Source organism: Pinus tabuliformis, chromosome 9, assembly GCF_031772625.1.
Source record: "Pinus tabuliformis cultivar Carrire ecotype Pingquan chromosome 9, CPIR1, whole genome shotgun sequence".
NCBI classification, from domain to species: domain Eukaryota; kingdom Viridiplantae; phylum Streptophyta; class Pinopsida; order Pinales; family Pinaceae; genus Pinus; species Pinus tabuliformis.
This window is the reverse complement of record NC_142307.1, coordinates 1,906,572,534-1,906,592,471: the sequence shown is the minus strand read 5'-3', so window position 1 is coordinate 1,906,592,471 and position 19,938 is coordinate 1,906,572,534.

Genomic DNA, 19,938 nt, shown 5'->3' with positions numbered 1-19,938 from the left:
ATTCTGTAGAGGTCAACTTCTCTTGAACATATTGGCGGCACGACAATGGACTTGGCAGTATTTGACATCAAATGATCAGGGGTCATGGTGACAGGGCAATGAGCAGATGAGAGGTCAAACAGGATAACCCAAACCCACAGAGGCAAGTGTAGAAACAAGATGAGATGTCCCCACCCAGACACGAATGCAGACAAGTGCCATGTTCAAGAGCGACATACTGCCGACATGACAATGATTCTAGTTCTATATTCCCCACCGTTTCTGGTGAGTACCCCAGTTATTTTTATCAACAAGATTGACGGGGATAACATATGCTTGTAAGGCGTCATTTCGACGAAATCCGATGTCATTAAGTTTTAACGAGTCTGACAAAGGAAGAGCTCGACGTCTTTTCATGTTTAGAGAGTTTGAAAAGACAGCGGAAAAGGAAACTCTAGGGGGGTCCTTTTTCATAAAGTTGTGTCTCTCGAGCCCGAAAAAGTATAAAATAATGCTCGAAAGAACCGCCCGACCATTACGATCGAGGAGTACTTTTCATGACTAGTGACTTCGACCTGAAAAAGTAAAAAAGCGATCAAAATCACGTCGTTTCATAACCGTTAACGAGCCTGAAATGACAAGGGGCCCGACAAACTTTTCGTCTTTACACGGTTGGAAAAGAGTTTAAAGACGACTGCCTCTTATTTACGTTTAACGAGTCAAGAGGAAAAACTCAGCAATCTTTTTGTCTTTAAATGGTCAGAAAAGAGCTGAAAGCAGACCTCCATTTTTATTCTCTTTAACGAGTCAAAAAGGGAAAATACTCGGCAATCTTTTCATATTTTACGATTCAGAAAAGAGCTTAAAGGTGACTCATCCTAGAGGAATGAGTGGTATAAAGGGCAGCAACTGGTTCCGGCAATGGTGGAATTGCTCAAAACATGTAATGGTCAAGAGGCTGGCTAATAAAACCACTCATCACTGCGGTTCCTCAGGAAAGGGAAAACAACCAATTGAAAGCATATGATCGGCCAAAGAGATGGTGGCAATGGAATGAAACAACCAAGGCTCATCTAGCAGAATTTAGCGGATAGGCAGCAATCACAAGATGTGAATTAGGTATGGGTTCATTTTTACACAAACTTGAACCATGGAGAACTCTGCTTGGATTCTGTTTCATGTTTACACAAGCTTGAAACGAAAAACTATGCTTGTTATAAGTTCGCATGCCCCCAGCATAATAACGCAAATCGAGGTACATGCCCCCCAACCTTCATTGCATTATACAAAGTGGATGGAATGAAGGTTCACTCTCGAGATCTATGAAAGACTCGACTTGTATTTTACGAGATCTTAATCAAAAGACTTGATTTGGAAAGGGAGTTGTTTCATTTTTTGATGAGGTTGACATAGGAAAAGAACTATCCTCATAACCCTTATTTCATTTTTTAACGAGGTCAACATAAGATCAAAACTATCCTCGTAACCCTTGTTTCATTTTTTAACGAGCTTGACACAAGGTCAGGAATTATGCTCGACCAAACCTAGTTTCATTTTGTAAGGAGCTTGACATAGGAAAGTGAACTATGCTCCGACCAACCTTCATCATAATGAACAGGAAGTTGTTGTTTCCAAGAGTGCCACACTCGGGGGAAGGGCAACATCTTGGAAGTCACGATCCAATGCCCCCAGGACACTATGCATGACGGCATCATCATTGGATACAGGCACGAGATAAGTAACTTGCGGTGGGGCAGATACAACTGGTGGATAAAAACCAGGAGGGGATGACCACTGCGCAGGAGGCATTGGGGGACTAAAGAATGATAATTGATCGATAGTCACAATTCTTCTGTCGTGGGGAAAGCAAACCACACGGAAAAGCGAAGAGACAAGGGCCCCCATGGCATAAACATAGTCACGGCCAAGGAGAAGACTGAAATCTAATGCACCTTGGGTAACCAGTACGTCTATATAGACGGTTTTGCCTCCCAAAGTAACAGGAAACTTTGGGAGGAACCCTAGAGGTTGACTGGTTCCCTCGTCAAATGCTAACATATTCTGTGCGACTGGCCCAAGCTACGGGGAACTTAAAGCTTGCCAAGTAGTGGACAGCATAAGACTAACAGACGCACCTTCATCCAAAACAGTGCCAGGTATTGCCTTATCATAGGCAAGTACTGTAATCTGGAAAGGCACATGGGATGGAAGGCGGAAAGTAGTCAGGTGACTCCAGTCGAAGGAGATGGCCAAACTACTTGGTGGGGGAATCGTATGATTGCCCCCATGCTCTAAAGGAACCGAAGGAGGACTTTCAGGAGCAGCTGGGATAGGAGAGTCATTTCTGGACTCAGGAGAATCTGAGGAGACGAGAAGAACATGGGCATGATGCTCTTCCGAAACAGAGTGATCGACGGGTGGTGAGCTCGAGTCGACACTCTTTTCGACCAATGGTTGGTCTGGAACAGGCTTGGCATAGCCTGGTTCGGGAAGAGGAGCCTGGACAAGAGAAGAATCTAAGTCAATCTCTTTGTCAACAGGGAGAGGGTCTGAAGAGAGCCTCTGATAACCAACAGGAAGTTGGGGTGAAGAAGCTGTAAGACTTTCCAAAACAGTGGAAGCTTTATCCATGAGTGGACAAAGGTGAAGGGGATGATTGCCCTCACATAGTCTACAGGGGATTCGAATCTTCCATTTCTTCTGAATGTTGTCAGTTGAGAAGGTAACATCACCATGAGCTTCAGAGGACAATGAGGGGCGGGCCGGATCGTGAGACCATACTTCTAAGATCCTGGGAATGCCAGGACAATCACGAAGAAGGTGGTCATCCTTGCACAATCTACAAGGAAATTTGACCTTCCGCGGAGGAGCAGAAGGTGGCTCGACTTGAGTTGTACTTTTAACCTCTCGCTTAGGAGACTTCTTCTTCTTCGTCTTCTTCTTCTTCTTCTTATCCACTTGGTTACTTGAATCCAGACTTTCACCAGGCGAAGTAGAAGATGAGGACGCAGAAATAGGCGAAGAAGGGGAGAGGTCCACCTTAGAATCAACATGATGTTGTTCGGGTGGAGGAACTGATTGACCAGCAGTTGAGACAGTAGGGACCAGAGAGGTTGAGAACAACCAAACAGGCAACCCAACAGTTAACCCAGGAAGGGACAACGTTGCCATGTAAGGAGCACCAACATTTCCAAAAGGAGGGAAATGACCAGGATTCCCATCAGAGGGGATGCCTGGGTTGGTAAAATCCGGAAAAGTTGCCATAAAAAACGAGAAAGAACCCTACTCAAACTAACGCAAACAAGATCTAACCGGGTAAATGTGAATCGTGGCCGAATAAATTTTAAGATGCAAGGACATAACTTGACCTTTTCATTTTTTAAGAGTCGAGAAAAGGACAAAAAGATGACTCTAGTTTCCTTCGAATGTTTAATGAGCCTGAAGTGACAAATGCTCAGATGGACTTTTTCTTTTAGGGAGTCCGAAAAGGAACGAAAGTGACAACTCTGGAGAAACTAGGCAAAAGGTTTACCAGACAACCCGTAAAACTGCATATACACCTTGGCAATCATATGAAAACCAAGGACTTTTCATACAACAGTCAATCTTCCCGAATGTTGTGTTCGATGCGTTACAGCTTGTAAGGCGGCAGACACAGCTTCCTATGGATGAAGGATGATAACGTAGTGGGGTCTCCCCGTATACTGGACGGTATGTGGGAGCTCAAATCCATGCTAGACCACTATTGCGTCACGGAAGGAGGAATCACCCAACCTTGAGTGAAACAAAAGTGACTAGGTTTAACGACGCCGGAGCACATCTCTAGCCTAGACCTCTAAATGTGTGCGTTATGTTCCAATGCGTTGTTAGATTCATTCAATTCATTTTAAAGTTCATCTTGAATTATTTTTCAGTTTTCAGGCCTTACCGTATGTAATCTCTCAAAATTCCCTAAATGCAAACTATATGCCAAAATATGTCATTTCATTCGATGAATGCTAGTTACGAGAGGGTTTGAGAGCTTTCACGCAAACGAAATGATCACAAAACAACAAAGAACTTCCCTAATGCAGCTAATGGAAATTAACAAACTTTTCTTTAAGATCACTAATCACTAATCAAAATGAAAAGTTCTAATTCTCATTAACTAATACGAAGCAAAAGAGATTTTTTTTTCTTTTTTTGATGGCAAAATGCACTAAACAACTTTGAGAAATGATAACAAAAGAGTAAAAACACAAATTCCACTCAATGCAAACACATTCAGTTCCCTAAATCACAAATTTTACCTCCAAAGAATGAGAAAAGTCCCAAAGACACCAATGAGCCGTGTAATCTAGGCTCAAAGCGAAACAAAGTGGAATTCAAGTGAAAACAAAGCAAGTCACCCAAATAACGCAATAAAACGATTAACAACCACTAAATGAGTGCAAGGGAGCAATCAAAAAGTTGACTGGACTAATAGAAGACAAAAACTCCTAAGGAAGGCTCAACACACAAAGCCACTAGATGCCCTAGGGCTAGAAATGTGAAATCGATAGAAAATGGCAAACATCCAAAGGGTAAAGGTAATCTATGCACAATTCACTTGAAAAGTATGCAAATGTAATCTATGCACATTCTGAAAATGAGAATTCTAATTATGCAAGTGTGATCTATGCAAGAGAATTCTCAAACACAAGATGATTCTAATGTAATCCAAGAACCAATCAAGTGCAAATCAAGAAAATTGGGTGAGAGTTCCAAAGATCAAAAAATAAAAACACTCAAAGACGATTAACACTCATACACAATTTAGCCCCCCCGGGCGAATGAGGGGGAAATTTTTTTGCAAAAACAAAAGCAAAAAGATGCAAAATTGTGAAAAGACTGGGACAAACCTCCAAGTAATGACCAAAGGAAATCAAATTAAGAATTTCTCAAAAAAGATACTCAAAACCAGTCAAACAAGACTCCAACACACTCAAGTAGTCGAAAAAAGGTACCCAGAACAAAAACCAAGCTCAGGAGGCTCAGAAACAAGCAAACTTCAAAAGTTCCCAGGCCTGGCGCGACTGTCAGGCTGAAAATAGCGCCTTTCAGTGATTGGCATGGGTTGTCAATGTGAAACTTGCGCCAATTGGCGCGACTGCAATGCTATAAAAGAGTGCCAATTGAGTTTGCTATGGAAAAATAAAAAACAAACGAGCCAAAGCTAAGTCAACAGTACCCAGGTACACCAAGGGGAAAGAAGAAACACAGGGACTCAACCCAGAAGGCTAACTAAGCAGGAGAAACCAAGAAACAACCAAGAAACAAGGCAAGTTCCAAGACGTTCAGTTCGTAAACCAAACCGGAGATGGACTGAAGTGGCGTTGATCTACTTTTCTAATGCGGAGCAATAGCGTTTCGAAGGCTATCTGGCCTTACTTCAGGCTCCGTCTAAATTTTACAAATCAAACAACAAGACAAAACAAAAAACAAGGCAAAAAGCCAACTCCCCAACGGAGTCGCCAAATTGCTGTGGAGGTAAATCCCCTCTGCGGACAGAGGCGATCCCTACTAGCCCAAATGGGGTCTAGCAAAAATCAAACAATGCTAACACGCAAGTTCCTAATTGCAAATCAAAGACCGATGATGAGGGCCTACCTGGATTCCAATGCTAATATTTGTAGAAGAGTCGTCGCTCCCGTTCCTTTGCTCCGTCTGATCATAATCCCCACGATCCTCGTGAACAGACTCCTGCACATGCAAAGAACGACACAAACACAAGCATAAAATCCAATAGATGCAACTATATATCAGTCAGAAAGGATATAACTCAATCATCATTACAAAGAAAATAAGAGTGGAACCATAATTATAGTCGTCTATTATTGATAAACAAAAAAGAAGAATACAACCATAGTTCTGACATCAAATCCTCCTTTGGCTGGGTGATCAGCAACACATGCCTTGCAAAGCTTGTTGGGAATGGGGAACAAGCCTCTCTCTCCTTGTTCACTTGGATAAGAATCTCCTCACTTAAGATTTAGCCTCATGGGAATGAATAAGGCTCCTTGTAACATGAACTTGGCAATTCTCAGACTTTGAGACTTAGAATTTGGAACTTGGAGACTCTAACTTGTCAAAGGCAAAATGACAAGCTTTTATAGATAGAGGAGAAGGAGTTAGGGTCATCCACAAGATTCATGGGATTGGCTTTATCACTAAGAAGCTTCCATGAGAGGTGGAGAACTACTTCCCTTCTATGGAGATTTGAAGCCCAACTGAACTAACTCAAGATGGAATTAGTTCATGAATAGGTTAGGAAGAACCCTCGTAAGTTTTTTTGTTAAAAACTTTACCCAACTGGGCTGGCGCGAGTGTGACTTTGAGACAGAGCGCCAGTTGGCGCGCCCTCTTTGGAGGATTTCCCTCATTGGCGCGTTATACATAGTGGAATCGCGCCAATGGAAAAAGGGCTATTTTTATGGGCATTTTGCAGAAGGTGTCTTCAGGGCATATGAAGTACATACTCAAGGGGATACAATGCAAGTGTTTTCAGGTTATGTTACTTCTCACAGGTCCCGAAATAATTCCTCCAATGTGCGGGAAAAGGGGTAACAGGGATGGTGACAAATTACTGTGTAACAATCCTATCATAAAACAATATTAAAACTAAACAATATTCAATAAAACTCTCGTGAACTGTGGCAAATAGAGTTGTTTTGAAAGCCAAAATTAGTGAATTTTGGTCAAGATCTATTTCCTTCAAGGGTGGAATTCCACAAAATTTGCCCTTTGACTGCCACCTTGCACCTGTCTACACAAATTTTGGAGTTTGTCGATCATCCTGCTGTTATTGTTTCCCTAGAAAATGGAACTGAAGATTTTCCTGCTGATTTTGTAACCATTTGACAAATTGTTTCTATAGTTCATAGCACTCTTTTTGTTTAATACGTTCAGCAGTAGTTGGGTCCCTCTTATGATTGTTTGGGATGTGTCCCCAGCAAAAACGTAGCCCTCATGAACATTACTACATATATATTTTAACAAACTGATTTGAGAAATTGTCATGTCCTGAACTTCGTCAACATAAATAAAGTCCAGCTTCTTACCCAAATATGGATTACATCTCAGCTAACCATGTAAGTGGTTGACAACATCTGCAATGTCAAAGTCACCATTCATTTTCTTTTTCTTTTCATAAAGCAAGAAAAGATCATATATCACTTCTCTTTGAGAAGCATTTGAAGTAGAAATTTGCATGTCCACCATCAGAATGTAGTCTTTTTGACTCAAAATGAACCTGGAAGAATTTAGAGACATCAAACAACCTTTTATGGGTGATATAATTTAAGTGAATACCATTGAAGATTCGAGCCCTTTTTTTTTAAAATCTGCATTAAAATGTGGCCAGTATATTGAATCAAAGTGATCATAGTCTACTTCCCTTGTTATCATAATTTTCATAAATGCACGATACTTCCTATTTGTAAACCTCATTGGACCATCAAAGAATAAAATTGCTACAGGACAAGCGATCCCTACTTTTCAATTGTATGTCTTCACAGACTTCTCAAGTGAATGGCAGTTCTGGCTGACTTGGTGAATTCTTTTCGATGTATTGTCAGAATGCTCCAACCCAAGGTACTGCTCCCAAGCACCATAAACATATCGTGTCTGAAAATGATGGTATAAAATGTCTATATCTTAAAGGTACTCAGGATGACCTATGGAAAGGAATGCAAACTTCCACTTAGAAAATTCAGGGACTTGCAATTTTTCTTGATTCGTTCTTTAACCTCTGAATAACAAAAAAAAAGGCTCTCCAAAGTTCTGGATCATCTAGTTTCCTTGTTAAACTAATAAACATGAATCGACCTATCACCTGGATGCATATTCCTCTTTTCTTCTCGGATCTTCTCTGCCCGCAAAGTCCAATACTAATAATTTATGTTCTTAATCTTTTCATTTATAGAAAAAAAAATCTTATAAAGTTTGAGGTATAAGTCCTCAGGTAGTCAAAGTTCTGCATTTAGGTTAGATAGCTCCACCTTTGTTTTGAGTTCATTTAGGGAATCAATGCGCAGTGCTAAACTCAGGAGTGCAATGCCACAGCCAGGAGCACAATGCCACACTCCAACTATCGAACTTTTGACTTGGTTTCAATGTTTTGACTTGTATGTGTTTGTGGATGCAGGGGCACTGAGATTTGGAGCTGATCTGGGCCTTTGTTCTCAATTTTGGTGCAGGGCATAAAAGCGTTAACCCACCAAGCATTACCGTACTTCATTCATGGCTTCAGGGTTTTCCTTATAACCCAGTAAATAGAGAGTTGTACCATGAAATGAATGCCTAGCAGGTTCCAACCTAGTCGCCTTCACTGGAAGATAATTTGATGAGACAAAAAGAGGTTCCCCATCTTCAAGCTCCACAGAATAAGTTAGTAAGGGCCAATTGTTTAAAATTTTCATGCTGTTCACCAATTCAAACTTCACAGCTAGAAGAGAATTGAGCAACCTAAATCTTCAAATGGAAACTTAATAACCTCGATCTCCCAGAGTGCTGACATAATATAACATAAACTGAAACCTGAGAGAGAAATAATGGCAACAGCAAAGATCTCATGTTGATCCACATAGAATCCTGTTCTTTGACCCTCCAATGAAACCATGTAATTAGTGACATTCTCCATAACCTTCACTTCGCTTTTCACAAACGTTGGCTCTGTATCCTCTAAATCTATAGTCAATCATTCCTCCTTTCTGCCAACTATATCATGGATTTGGTTCTCACCAATACTTAGAATGGTCTGGAATTTCCTCTGAACTCTTGTAAATCCATCTTTCTTGAAAATAAGAAATCTCTCTAACCATTCCCACAACTGTGACAAAAATCCCTAAGTGAAAGCTAATAAATTAAGAATGGGCAAAGGTCCACAATGGAACTCAAGGAAGAAAAGGTAGCGAGCAAGTATGAATACAATTGGGCAACATCTTTCAGTTCCAATTTTGTCTTTAAGCCCCCATGACCCAGATATACTTCATACACAGAAGAACCCTCCTTTTTCGTTATAGCTAGAAGCTGGTGCAGATGCCACTGCTGATGAACTGTCCTCAAATACTTGATGAGTGATGAAGTCAATTCAGTAAATCCATCCCCATTTTCTGTACCACTCAAAAAATGGTTCTTGGGAACACTAGAACTATGGCCATCATATTCTTCCTCATCCTCATCTACTTTCCGTTTTTATCACCATTTTTTCTCAATCCATGGCATCAAATTCTCTAAAATATAGGAAAGAGAAAACACATATTCTCTACAACATAAGCCCTCCAGAAGCTATCCAGAATGTTCAGGACTCTCGATGGAACCTAATGCCAAATTAACAAGATAACTTCATTTGAAATCTGCCATTACCACCATTGTTCTCAAACATGGAGAGAAAGTCGATGAATGTTTGAAGAGAAAGTAACAATGCAGCAGGAAACCTTTGTATGAGATAAGGAATTGTAAGTATATATACACAAAACTGTTCTGTTGCACTTTTAACTCCAACATCATAACCTTCGAGACAATTTGTTTGATTTGATATAGAAAAGACACTTTCACATAAATCCGATGGCATAGAATGGAAAGGATGAAGGATCATGTTTATAACACTTGCAGTAATGACAAAAGTTTCATTTGTCTGTACAACAACCTTGTTTCTCCTATTCATTGCACTATTGCATGTCATAATGTATTGACGAATTGAAGAAACTGTTTGGTTGGCCGACATATGAAGAAAAGAAAGGGTCTTATAATATCTTATGATATCTGTTTTGCATTCTATATGTTGAGATGAGGATTAGCAGCATGGTACTAGGCCTTCAAATGCTATGTTATTTTCTTCTCTATCAAAATCCAGCCACAAGACCAGCCACTGACATCTCCTAGCTTCCTCTGGATCATTCAATACTTGAACTTCTACACGAGAGGCCTTTGAGTCAACCATTCATTCGGTCATATCTTTTGATTCGGGCACTGGTTTTGGGATTGTGATATACTGTTGGAAAGCTCTTTCCGAGCTACTTCTGATGGACACACTTATGACATGTTTTTTTTTTTTTTTTTTTTTTTTTTTTTTTTTTTTTCTGAATATCATGTGCAAAACATCTAACAAAACCAGACATAGTAAGAGCTCATGTTGGTCCCTGGTGACAGACTGTCAAGACTGGATTAACAGGTAGGTCTATCTAGCCGACATTACAATACAAAAACTAGGGTGGACAACCCTATGACTCTATTATACTTTCACACCCCGCGCCTGTAATTCATGGAGCTTCTACAAAAAGATTCGGTCAAAACTAGGGCTTTAAGCCCCAAAACATGCCTTGGGGGGATTCCATGCCCAACAACCATATCAAAGGGAATTTGAACCTGAGGCCAATCCAGAACGCCCCCAGTGTTAACACAATCTGAGCATATTCTGGCACCCATGTAACAATAACCACAAATTTCTTGTACTCAAAGGGGTTCCCTTCCAATAATTCCACACTATAGGCCTCAGTGCGCTTGAGACATCTGGCTAGCACTTGGCTCTTCATGGTTGCAAATAGGTTGAGGGAGATCTTCTGTAAATGGACAATTGATCTCTTATTTCCGGAGTGCTTAGGAATAGTCTAAACTCTCATCAGAGTTCGTGAGCCATTCCTAGTTCAGCCTTGACCCACAATAGTGTTCTTTCCTCGTTGGTCTTTGTTGTTTTCTTAGCTAGGTGCCACTCAATATGATTCCTCATGAATGAAAGGAAGGCCCGCAACTGCTATTCCCCCATGTAGGAGAGGACACATGCCACCATCTTCATGCTCACGTATTCACACATAATATTGTGCAAGAACAGCTTGCACAGAAAACTCTGATCATCAAAATCATAGGAGCGAAAAATTTCCAAAAAGGTGCGAGTTGTAGAACCCAAATAGGACCTATTCCCATAAACTTCCCTTAATTGAAATAAGTAGTAACGTTCCCATAGGAACATAGGGTATAACGAGGATGACCGCCTACATGCTAGCAGGTTTAGAGCGAGGTCACGGAGTTTGGTCTTATCAAACTTCAGGTCTGAGACCTACTGATGCAGCTGATATAGTTGTTCATCCTTCTCCTTTACAATTTCCTTGTGCCTTCGTGCCTCCTCTTTCCTTTCCCATTCTTCTTTTAGCCATTTGTATCTTAGGGAATCCATCATTATTTTATGCGTTTTGAGTGGAATAACTCCCTCCTATTTAGAGAGCGCCAGATGCTTCCACTTTTGCAGCTCTGGCAACAACAACAATCTCTCAGAATGCCATCCTTCATCAGGACCCAGCGTTCCTCCGCATGAACTATCAATTGAGGGTGTAGTAGTTTCCTGAGGGTGAGACTATCCCACCTCAGCTACTACTTCCTGTATAACAGCAACTTCGTTAGTGGGTTTTATCACAGTTTCTTTATCTTCCTGGTCAACTTCCATTTTCACTGCTAGTTCTTGTGTAATAGGAGTGTTATCCACAGACTTCTGTGCATCGTTTTCCTCTAGACCGGCTTCAGTCTTTTCTGCTGGTTCTTGTGTAGCAGCAGCATTGACCGTAGGCTCATGGATATTATCTTTCTCTTCCTCCTCTTGGCTGACTTTCTCCTCCACTGCTGGTTCTGATGAAACAACAGTGTCAGCCAAGGGCTCTTGTGTATCCATTACCTAATCACTTTTTGTGGATTGCACTACCTCAGTTGTTGGTTCTTGTGTAATAGCAATGTCCTCGATAGGTTCTTGTGTAACAGCTTCCCAGATTTCAGTTTGAGTCCCTCTCGAGGTAATTTCTGCTTCACAGACTTTGAATCCTATTGCTGCCAACTTCTCAGCACAAGCTATGCATAGAGTGCCCGGAATTTCTCCCGTTATAGCTCTGTCTATGACTTCTTCCAAAGTGTCTAGCCATGGGGATCTTGGCTCTTCCTTTCCTTCTGCTAGCTATTCCCTCAATTCACTAATTTCTTTCTCTAGAATTTCCATTTTTGACAGCAGAGATTGGGTTTCTCTCTTACTAGGTGAAGGATATTTCTCTGGTTGAGCTTCATTGTCATTCTTCTGCTTTGCTGCTGCTTTGTTCTTTCTTGACATGGATGGGGGCTCTAGGTGCCCACTAACCCTTATGCTCTGCTTCGGCCTCCTGTCACCAATTGGTTTATCAACTAACCTCTTGCTGACCCTTACTATCAAGGATTGGGGTTGCTCCTTTTTCACCTCTGGAGCTTCCTCAGATGTGTCTATTTGCCTTTTGTGGGTGGTCCTAGGCCTTTTCTGCATGAATTCTTCCCAATTATTGCCCTGTCAGCTCAAAGCGTCTAGAACAATGAGTTTAATAAGGCTATGGTTGGTAACACATGTTTCTTGATGTGCAGCCGTTTTCACAGTCGTGGCCATGTGCCTAATGTTGCCCAGCAAGAAATAAGGAAGGTTGATCAACTGCTGATGCCGAAGGTGGTTCAACAATGGAAAATGATAATTAAACACAATTGTTTCCCTTCCCTCACAAGTAATGTACTTGATGAGGTAGAGGGCAACATCCGCCCACATATGGGGGAGTGAATGTCTATCAATTCCCTTGCCCTTCTTTGCCAATGACTCTCTTTCTTGGAGAAAATCCCCTTTCAGTGAGGGGTCATTGACCTTCTTGGTAAACCATCTCTTCCCAAATGGTGGCAATCCTATTACTCTGGCAATAACTTCTTCCATGACCTCCAACTTCAACCCTCTCACTTCCATCAAGTTTCCCTCCAGATTCATTGCAAATTCCATGGAAATGCCACTATCTGATCCTTCCAACCTCCACAAGAATTTGAACCAGTCCGCATCCTTGAAAATATGGCATCCTTCAGGGCAATCTTCCAAGGCTTCTGTGGACCCTAGTTCATGCCGTATTGGTACTCCTCCCATTTCTTATGCAATTTGGTGCTGTTCCACTTGCTTATTCTTCCTTTTAAGTTCTCTGGGGTAGTCAACACACTCTAGTTGTTTCAGCTTGTACTGTTATCTTCCTCCTCTCCGAGCACTTTGAATGGGGATTTAGCACTTCCAGTAGGGGTAAATGGTAGGGTGGCAAGGTGACACAAGTGAAGATTTCAGATTTGGATTTGGCACGCACGGTTCATATTGCACAATTAATTTTTCCTTAATGGTGAATCATGGGGAGGTCTCATCGACGGTACATTTACAATTTTTGGTGTAACTCATCATTAAGTAACAATAACTATTGGGTCATCAGCCTTAATTGTTGGATTTTTCTAATAATCGCAAGTCATGTGGCGGTCATGTCACCATATAATTCGTTCCCCCCCAGCTTAATTATGACAACCATCCTCGGCCGTCAATAGTCATGTTAAGTTGCCATAATTACAAAATAAAATGAATTCAATATTACCTTTTTGATGACATACCTGGGTGACGTGGGGCGAAGTAATGGGCGGCGCGATGTACGAATCATGCTCGGGCAGCGAGACGCGCAAACTTAATTCTGGTGACGAGGATCATGGTGATGTGCTGCTATTTATTACAATAAAATATCTCATTTATTCCTAAAAAGTCGTCGGCTGTTACAGGTGTAACAACCAAGACAACTGATATATATTATTTTAATTTCTACAAAAAAATAAAGAAGAGAAAATCATGTAACAACACTTATCGTAAGATATGCTTTGAAATAAAAAATGTTGTTACAGCCAAAATATATATATATATATATATATATATATATTATTATTATTTTTATTTTTTTTCAATTTTTTTTGTAGTTCGAAGGTGTAATAGCCGCCACCAGGTGGTTTTCAGCTGTTACACTCATTGGAAAAAATTAAAATGTTTGCAGAATAGGGGGACTTTCCCCTGTTCCCGTAATCTATAAATCTGAATTTGTGATAGTGTTGACAAATGAATCCCTCGATGTAGGTTTGTGATATAACCTAAGACGGTGCCCATTTGCAAGTAATGGTGTCCTCGCAGTGTCAATGGTCACCAAATTTACAGTTCCATTGTCAAAGACTGCATCTACCTCATATGGACCTAGCCATCTAGTGCAGATCCTACCCTTGAAGTCTTTAAACCTTGAGTCATATAAGAGAGCCCAATATCCTTTCTTGAACTTTTTCTTCTTTATAAATCTGTCATGTCACTTAGCTCTCTGCTGCTGGATAATCTTTGTTTGTTGGATAGCAGCCAACTGTTTCTCCTCCAATTCATTAAGCTGGTTCAATCTTTGCCTTTGTGCTATAACCAAATCCAAATTGACCTGCAATGTTGTCCTTAGTGTCTTGATTTCAAATTCAATGGGAATAAAGGGTTCTTGCCATATACAAGTTCATATGGTGAGAATCCAGTAGTATTCCTCCATGTAGTCCTGTATGCCCATAACACTTCTAGAAGTTTATCAACGCAATTTCTTCGATGGTTGGCCATAGTCTTAGTAAGGATCCCCTCAATGAATTTCTTAGTGGTTTCTACTTGGCCATTTTCTTGTGGATTATAAGGTGTTGCGATTCTGTGATGGATCTTATATTTCTCGACTAACTCCCAGATCTTATGAGATGTGAACTGGGGCCTCCATCTGTGACTATCTCCCTAGGTATGCCAAACCGAACAAAAATGTCTTCAAACAGAAAGTCTGAGACAACTTTCTCTATGGCTCTGGTTAGTGCCTCTGCCTCAACCCATTTTTTGACATATTCAGTACAGACCAAAATGTAGGATCTCTGTCTAGATGAAGGATTAATCAGTCCCACAAAATCTAGAGCCCACTTCTAAAAAGGTTCTAGGACGATCTGGGGCTGTAACGACATCTCATTTGATTACAGTGGTTGTTCCATCCTTTGACAACTATCACATCCCTTCACAAATTTCTTGGCATCCTGAAATATTGTCAGCCAGTAGTACCCTGTTGCAAGGACTTTGTATCTTGTCCATTTGTCTGCAAAGTGTCCTCCGCAGGGTTCCTTATGAAAGGCTTTAAGGATATCAAAGACTTCATCTTCTCTAACATAGTGCCTGATTTGGAAATCTGGTCTGGTGTGGTAGAGGTTCCCATCTATCCAGGTATATGTAGCACTTTTTTGTATGATTTTTATTTTCTCCTCAGAGGACAAATACTGTGGAAACTTCCCTGCAACAAGATAATTGGTTATATCTACATACCAAGGTGAGTAAGTAGAAATAGCAAAAAGATATTCATCAGGAAAAGAATCTTCGGTGGGAGTGCAACTATCATCAATAGTTAGCCTAGAAAGAAAGTCAACTACTACATTATCTTTTCCAGGCTTATCTACAATAGTGATATCAAATTCTTGTAACAACAATAACCAGCGTGTGATCCTACCATTTGTAATTGGCTTATTCATTAAAAAAAGAATGGCATAATGGTTAGAATGTACAAATACTTGATAACCGATGATTTAATGTCGGAATTTATTGATGGCATGAACAACTGCTAAGAACTCCTTCTCAGTCACTGTGTAATTGAGCTCAGTTGGAGTTAGATTTTTACTTATGTAGTAAATAGCATAGGGTTTTTTCTCCTCCAATTGGCCCAAAACAACACCTACAACAATATCCAATGCATTCGTAGCTATGTGAAATAGCAATTCCCAATTAGGTCCTCGAAAGACCGTAGTTGCTAATACACAACATTTCAGCTTTAAGAAGGCTTTCTCACACTTCCTTGTCCACAAGAAATCAACATCCTTTATGAGAAAGGAAAATAGTGGCGATACAAATTTTGAAATTTTTTCTATAAATATTCTGTAATACCCTGCATGCCCCAAGAAACTACGTACCTCTTTTTGTGTTTTGGGGGTTGGAAGTTTTAGAATTACCTCTATTTTTGCAGGGCCTACCTTGATTTCGTCAGCAGAAATGTAATGTCCAAGCACGATCCCTTCGGTCATCATCATGTGACATTTCTCAGTGTTCAAGGCAACAATAGTTTGTACACATTGTTCTAGCACCTTTTCCAAATTGACTAATGTCGTTTCCAAAGCATCTCCATAAGGTGTGAAATCGTCCATGAAGATTTCTAGGTAGTCATTCAGCAATTCAAAGAAAATTCCCACTATTACCCTTTGAAAGGTTGTTGGCACATTACAGAGCCCAAAAGGAAGTACTATGTATGCATAGGTTCCCCAAGGACAAGTAAATATCATTTTATCCTGATCTTCTGGGGCAATCCGTATCTGATTATAGCCACTAAATCCATCCAAAAATGATAAGAACTTCTTTCCAGAGAGAGTATCAAGGACCTGATCTATAAATGGTAAGGGAAAGTGGTCCTTCTGAGTGGCCTTGTTGAGTTCTCTATAATCAAAATAGACTCTCCACTTGCCATTCTTTTTAGGAATGATGAAAAGCAGTGATACCCACTGATTGTCAGATATTGGTAGATAAAATTAGCACTCAGGAGTTTTTGTAGTTCTTCTTTCACCACTTCTTTAAGTGCAGGGTTTATGTGGCGTTGTGGCTATCTGACTAGTTTGCAACCATCCTTTAAATAAATACGGTAAGTGCATAGGTTAGAGTGGATCCCTTTCATATCTGTATAATCCCATGCAAATCCTTTTTATCCTTCTGTAACAGCTATAACAACTGTCATTTTCTTCAGCAGTCAAATTGGGATTAACATTCAAAAACTTTCCAGATTCAATCTCAATTGGACTACTAGAAATATTTGGAGTGATTCTCATTTGTTCAAAATCTATATCTTCCACCTCTTCTTCCCAATTTGCATTTTTAACAGAAGAAACAGAAAGTGAATTACTAATAAAACCGTTAATAAAATCATCTTCTGTCTCATATTTGAAATATAGGGCTTTCCCGAGAGTGAGGAGTGGTAGGGAAAGATCTTACTCAGGCTCAAACGCATCCCACCAAGGGTTGTACACATCCATATTTGGTTTTGGGGGATAAATATTAAAGTTCTGGGTTGCCTAGCCATCCAAGATTACCATGGATCTCGTCCTGCAACCTATAAATGCATCTGCAGTGGCCAACCAAGGTCTCCCTAGGATCAAAGGATGCCCCCCAATGGTCTCCAGATGGAGACCATTGGTTCCAAGGTGAAGGGAACTGTGTTGAAGGAGGGGCAAAATATTGCCATGGATATTGTTGGTTATTATATTCATTGTTCCACAAATTGAAAGAGGAAAATTATTGAGACATACTTGGAGGTCACGGTTGCCATGGCCTCCTTGGTGCGATGAAGTAAGAGGACTGGACCTCTTCACTTGATTATCTGAGTACTGCCTTTAGTCTAGAAAGTTGTAGACACTTCTCTGTCGAATGCTCCAACTCACAGATATTACATAGGCTGATGTTGTTCAATTCGCATTCCCTGAAAGGATGTTTCTTCTGACAAGTTGGACAGAACATAGCCAGGGGTGTGTCAGCTTCTGCTTGTGTCTTCTTAATCTATGTTGTGGTTATCTAGGCCAAGAGAGTACTGAGGATATCGGTCTTGAAATTTTTGAACAAATTCCCGATCTCCACTCTGGTTACTCCTCCGCCTGCAGATTTTTGTATGCGAATAGAGGCATCCCGAACTGTACTCCTTCCCTTGGATGATCCTCGAGAGCATCTTAGGCAGAGCTTTACAATTTCAGTGAATGGCTCTTGCTATATATCCCCTTTTCCCAATAGGTTCAGGGTGTCAAGGCAATCATCCCTCATTCCTCTGATGAATATAGTCTTTAATATTTCTGGGTCTAAATCGCTATGTTTAGACCTCTGCAGATTGTAGTGGAACCGTTCCACATAATCTTCCAGGCTTTCATCCTCCTTTTGCGTCATCATAAATATCTCTTCCCTTAAATCCTTAGTCCTGTAATAATCCTAATATTTTAATAAGAACGTCTCCTTCATATCATTCCACATTGAAATAGAAGCAAAACCCAATCCCATGTGTAATCACTCAGGTTTTTCCCCAAAGTTGTAAGAAAGGGAATACTGCCGAGGTAACCACAGACCAATCTTTTAGATACAGAATCTAGCCAATTTGTATCTAGAAAGGGCTCCCTCTTTATGATTTAGCTTTGTTTTTAAAGGTGTTAGGCTAGTTATGAAGTTCAAGGGTTTTGTTTGGATTTGGGTGGTGAGATTCAATAGAACAGTGAGGTAAAACATTCAGTTCAGTCTATTGGGCATGATGGAGTCAAAGAAGATGGCTTTCTGGCAAGGAAAATTTTAAGGATGAAAATTTTTCTTGAAGTTTAAAAACATTGGCGAATCTCACTAATCCCTAATATGCAAACTATAAAATGTGTATTGATATATTTGTAAAATTATTCAAATCTATAATGATTTTATATATAGTCTCTATATAATGTTGGCGATTTTTGAGGTAAAATAATTTTATATTCTAAAATTTGGGCGAATCGTCTTTTATAAAAATTGGTAATTGGCGAATCTTTTTTTGGAAAAATCAAGGAAAATTAGCCCACTGGGCGAACATTAGCCCCTAAAATTTTCCATGCTTTCTGGATTTGGTTTCTTAACAGAGGATGGCTTCACAGAGTAAGGTAGTCAAACAGGGAACAAATGAAGGATTGAAAGCAGATGGCATGGACTCAAATGGATGAAGGGCAGTTAAGAATCCTTCAACATATTGAAAGAGGGAAAATGAATGATTATTGACAAAAAACAATTAAGAATTCTTTACCAAATAATCAACATGAAAGAATCAGGAAACAGGAGCAATTAAGAATTCACTGTTTATTCTAATTCTGAAGAAAACACAAAGAATAATAAAGACTGAATACAGAGTGCAATCAAGCAAGTTCTGAAATTAACCATTTTTTTATCATTCAGATTATGAAACACAGATGATATAGTAAACTAGAAAACTATAAGACACCAGATATAGGGGACTTATTGATCTGGAGGTTGATTCAAGAATTCTGTGACAAGTCATCTGCTTCAATTCTTCATCCAGTAGGCCAGACAACAGTTGGTTCCAACAGCTTTGTATTCCAAAATATTCAGTATTACAGCACAATCTAAGAAATCAACACACCACAGACCACTCCAATACTCCAGTGGAGGGGGTATTTATACAACATAATATGTACAATCAATATCTCATAACAGCTGTGAGATAATATCTAGTTTTAACCTAAAATAGTTTACAAGTGATATAGAAGCGGCTTGAGAAAAATAACTGATGTTGTGCTAGAGGCAGGCCTTTAGGGTTTGAGTTGTAGCTGTCTTCTGTAGTAGCTCTACGCTGACTGTCTATCTTAAATGTGCTCTTTAATTCAGATCTGCTGCTTTTAATTATGCTCTGACACACATTATGCTGAACTGATACTCTTTGATTTGTTTGATGCAGATCTGATACACTTTAATGCTTGTCTGATACACTTTAACTGTGCTTCGACTCCTGTTCACCGTTGTTTGATGTTCTGGTAAAACAAAACTGTGAACATGTCTTCGCATTTATTTTCTCTGGAAATTCATGTATATGACGTTTCATTGGATAGGGTAGCAAATATCCCTGTATATCTCTGTTTCTTTCTTTTGTGAGCCCGAAAGTCCCTCGGTTTTCTTTCAACTATGTTTGAAGAGGAAGAAGCTATATAATGGTAGGTGGGTAGAGTCTGAGAGCTCGTTGCTGGAGCTTTTATGGTCGGAGGCGGTCTGAAACTAGAAAATTTGATTTCGGCCGATTTTACAACTGGAGTGCGCAGGGCGCTATATGCAGAAAACATAACAAAAATGACCTCTTTCCCTTTTATTGAACAAAATGAAATTTTGGCGGGAATTCATTATTTGAAGGACAGATGACGTCAGCGGGGGTACAATATAGATGACGTGTCGGAGACATGGTGGTGACATCAGTAGAGGGACAGATGGCGTCAGCGAAGTTAGATGTCAGAGGATGACATTAGCAGAAGGATGGATGAGGGTGGTAAGTGGTTTGGCCCGCACTGCTTTTGGGG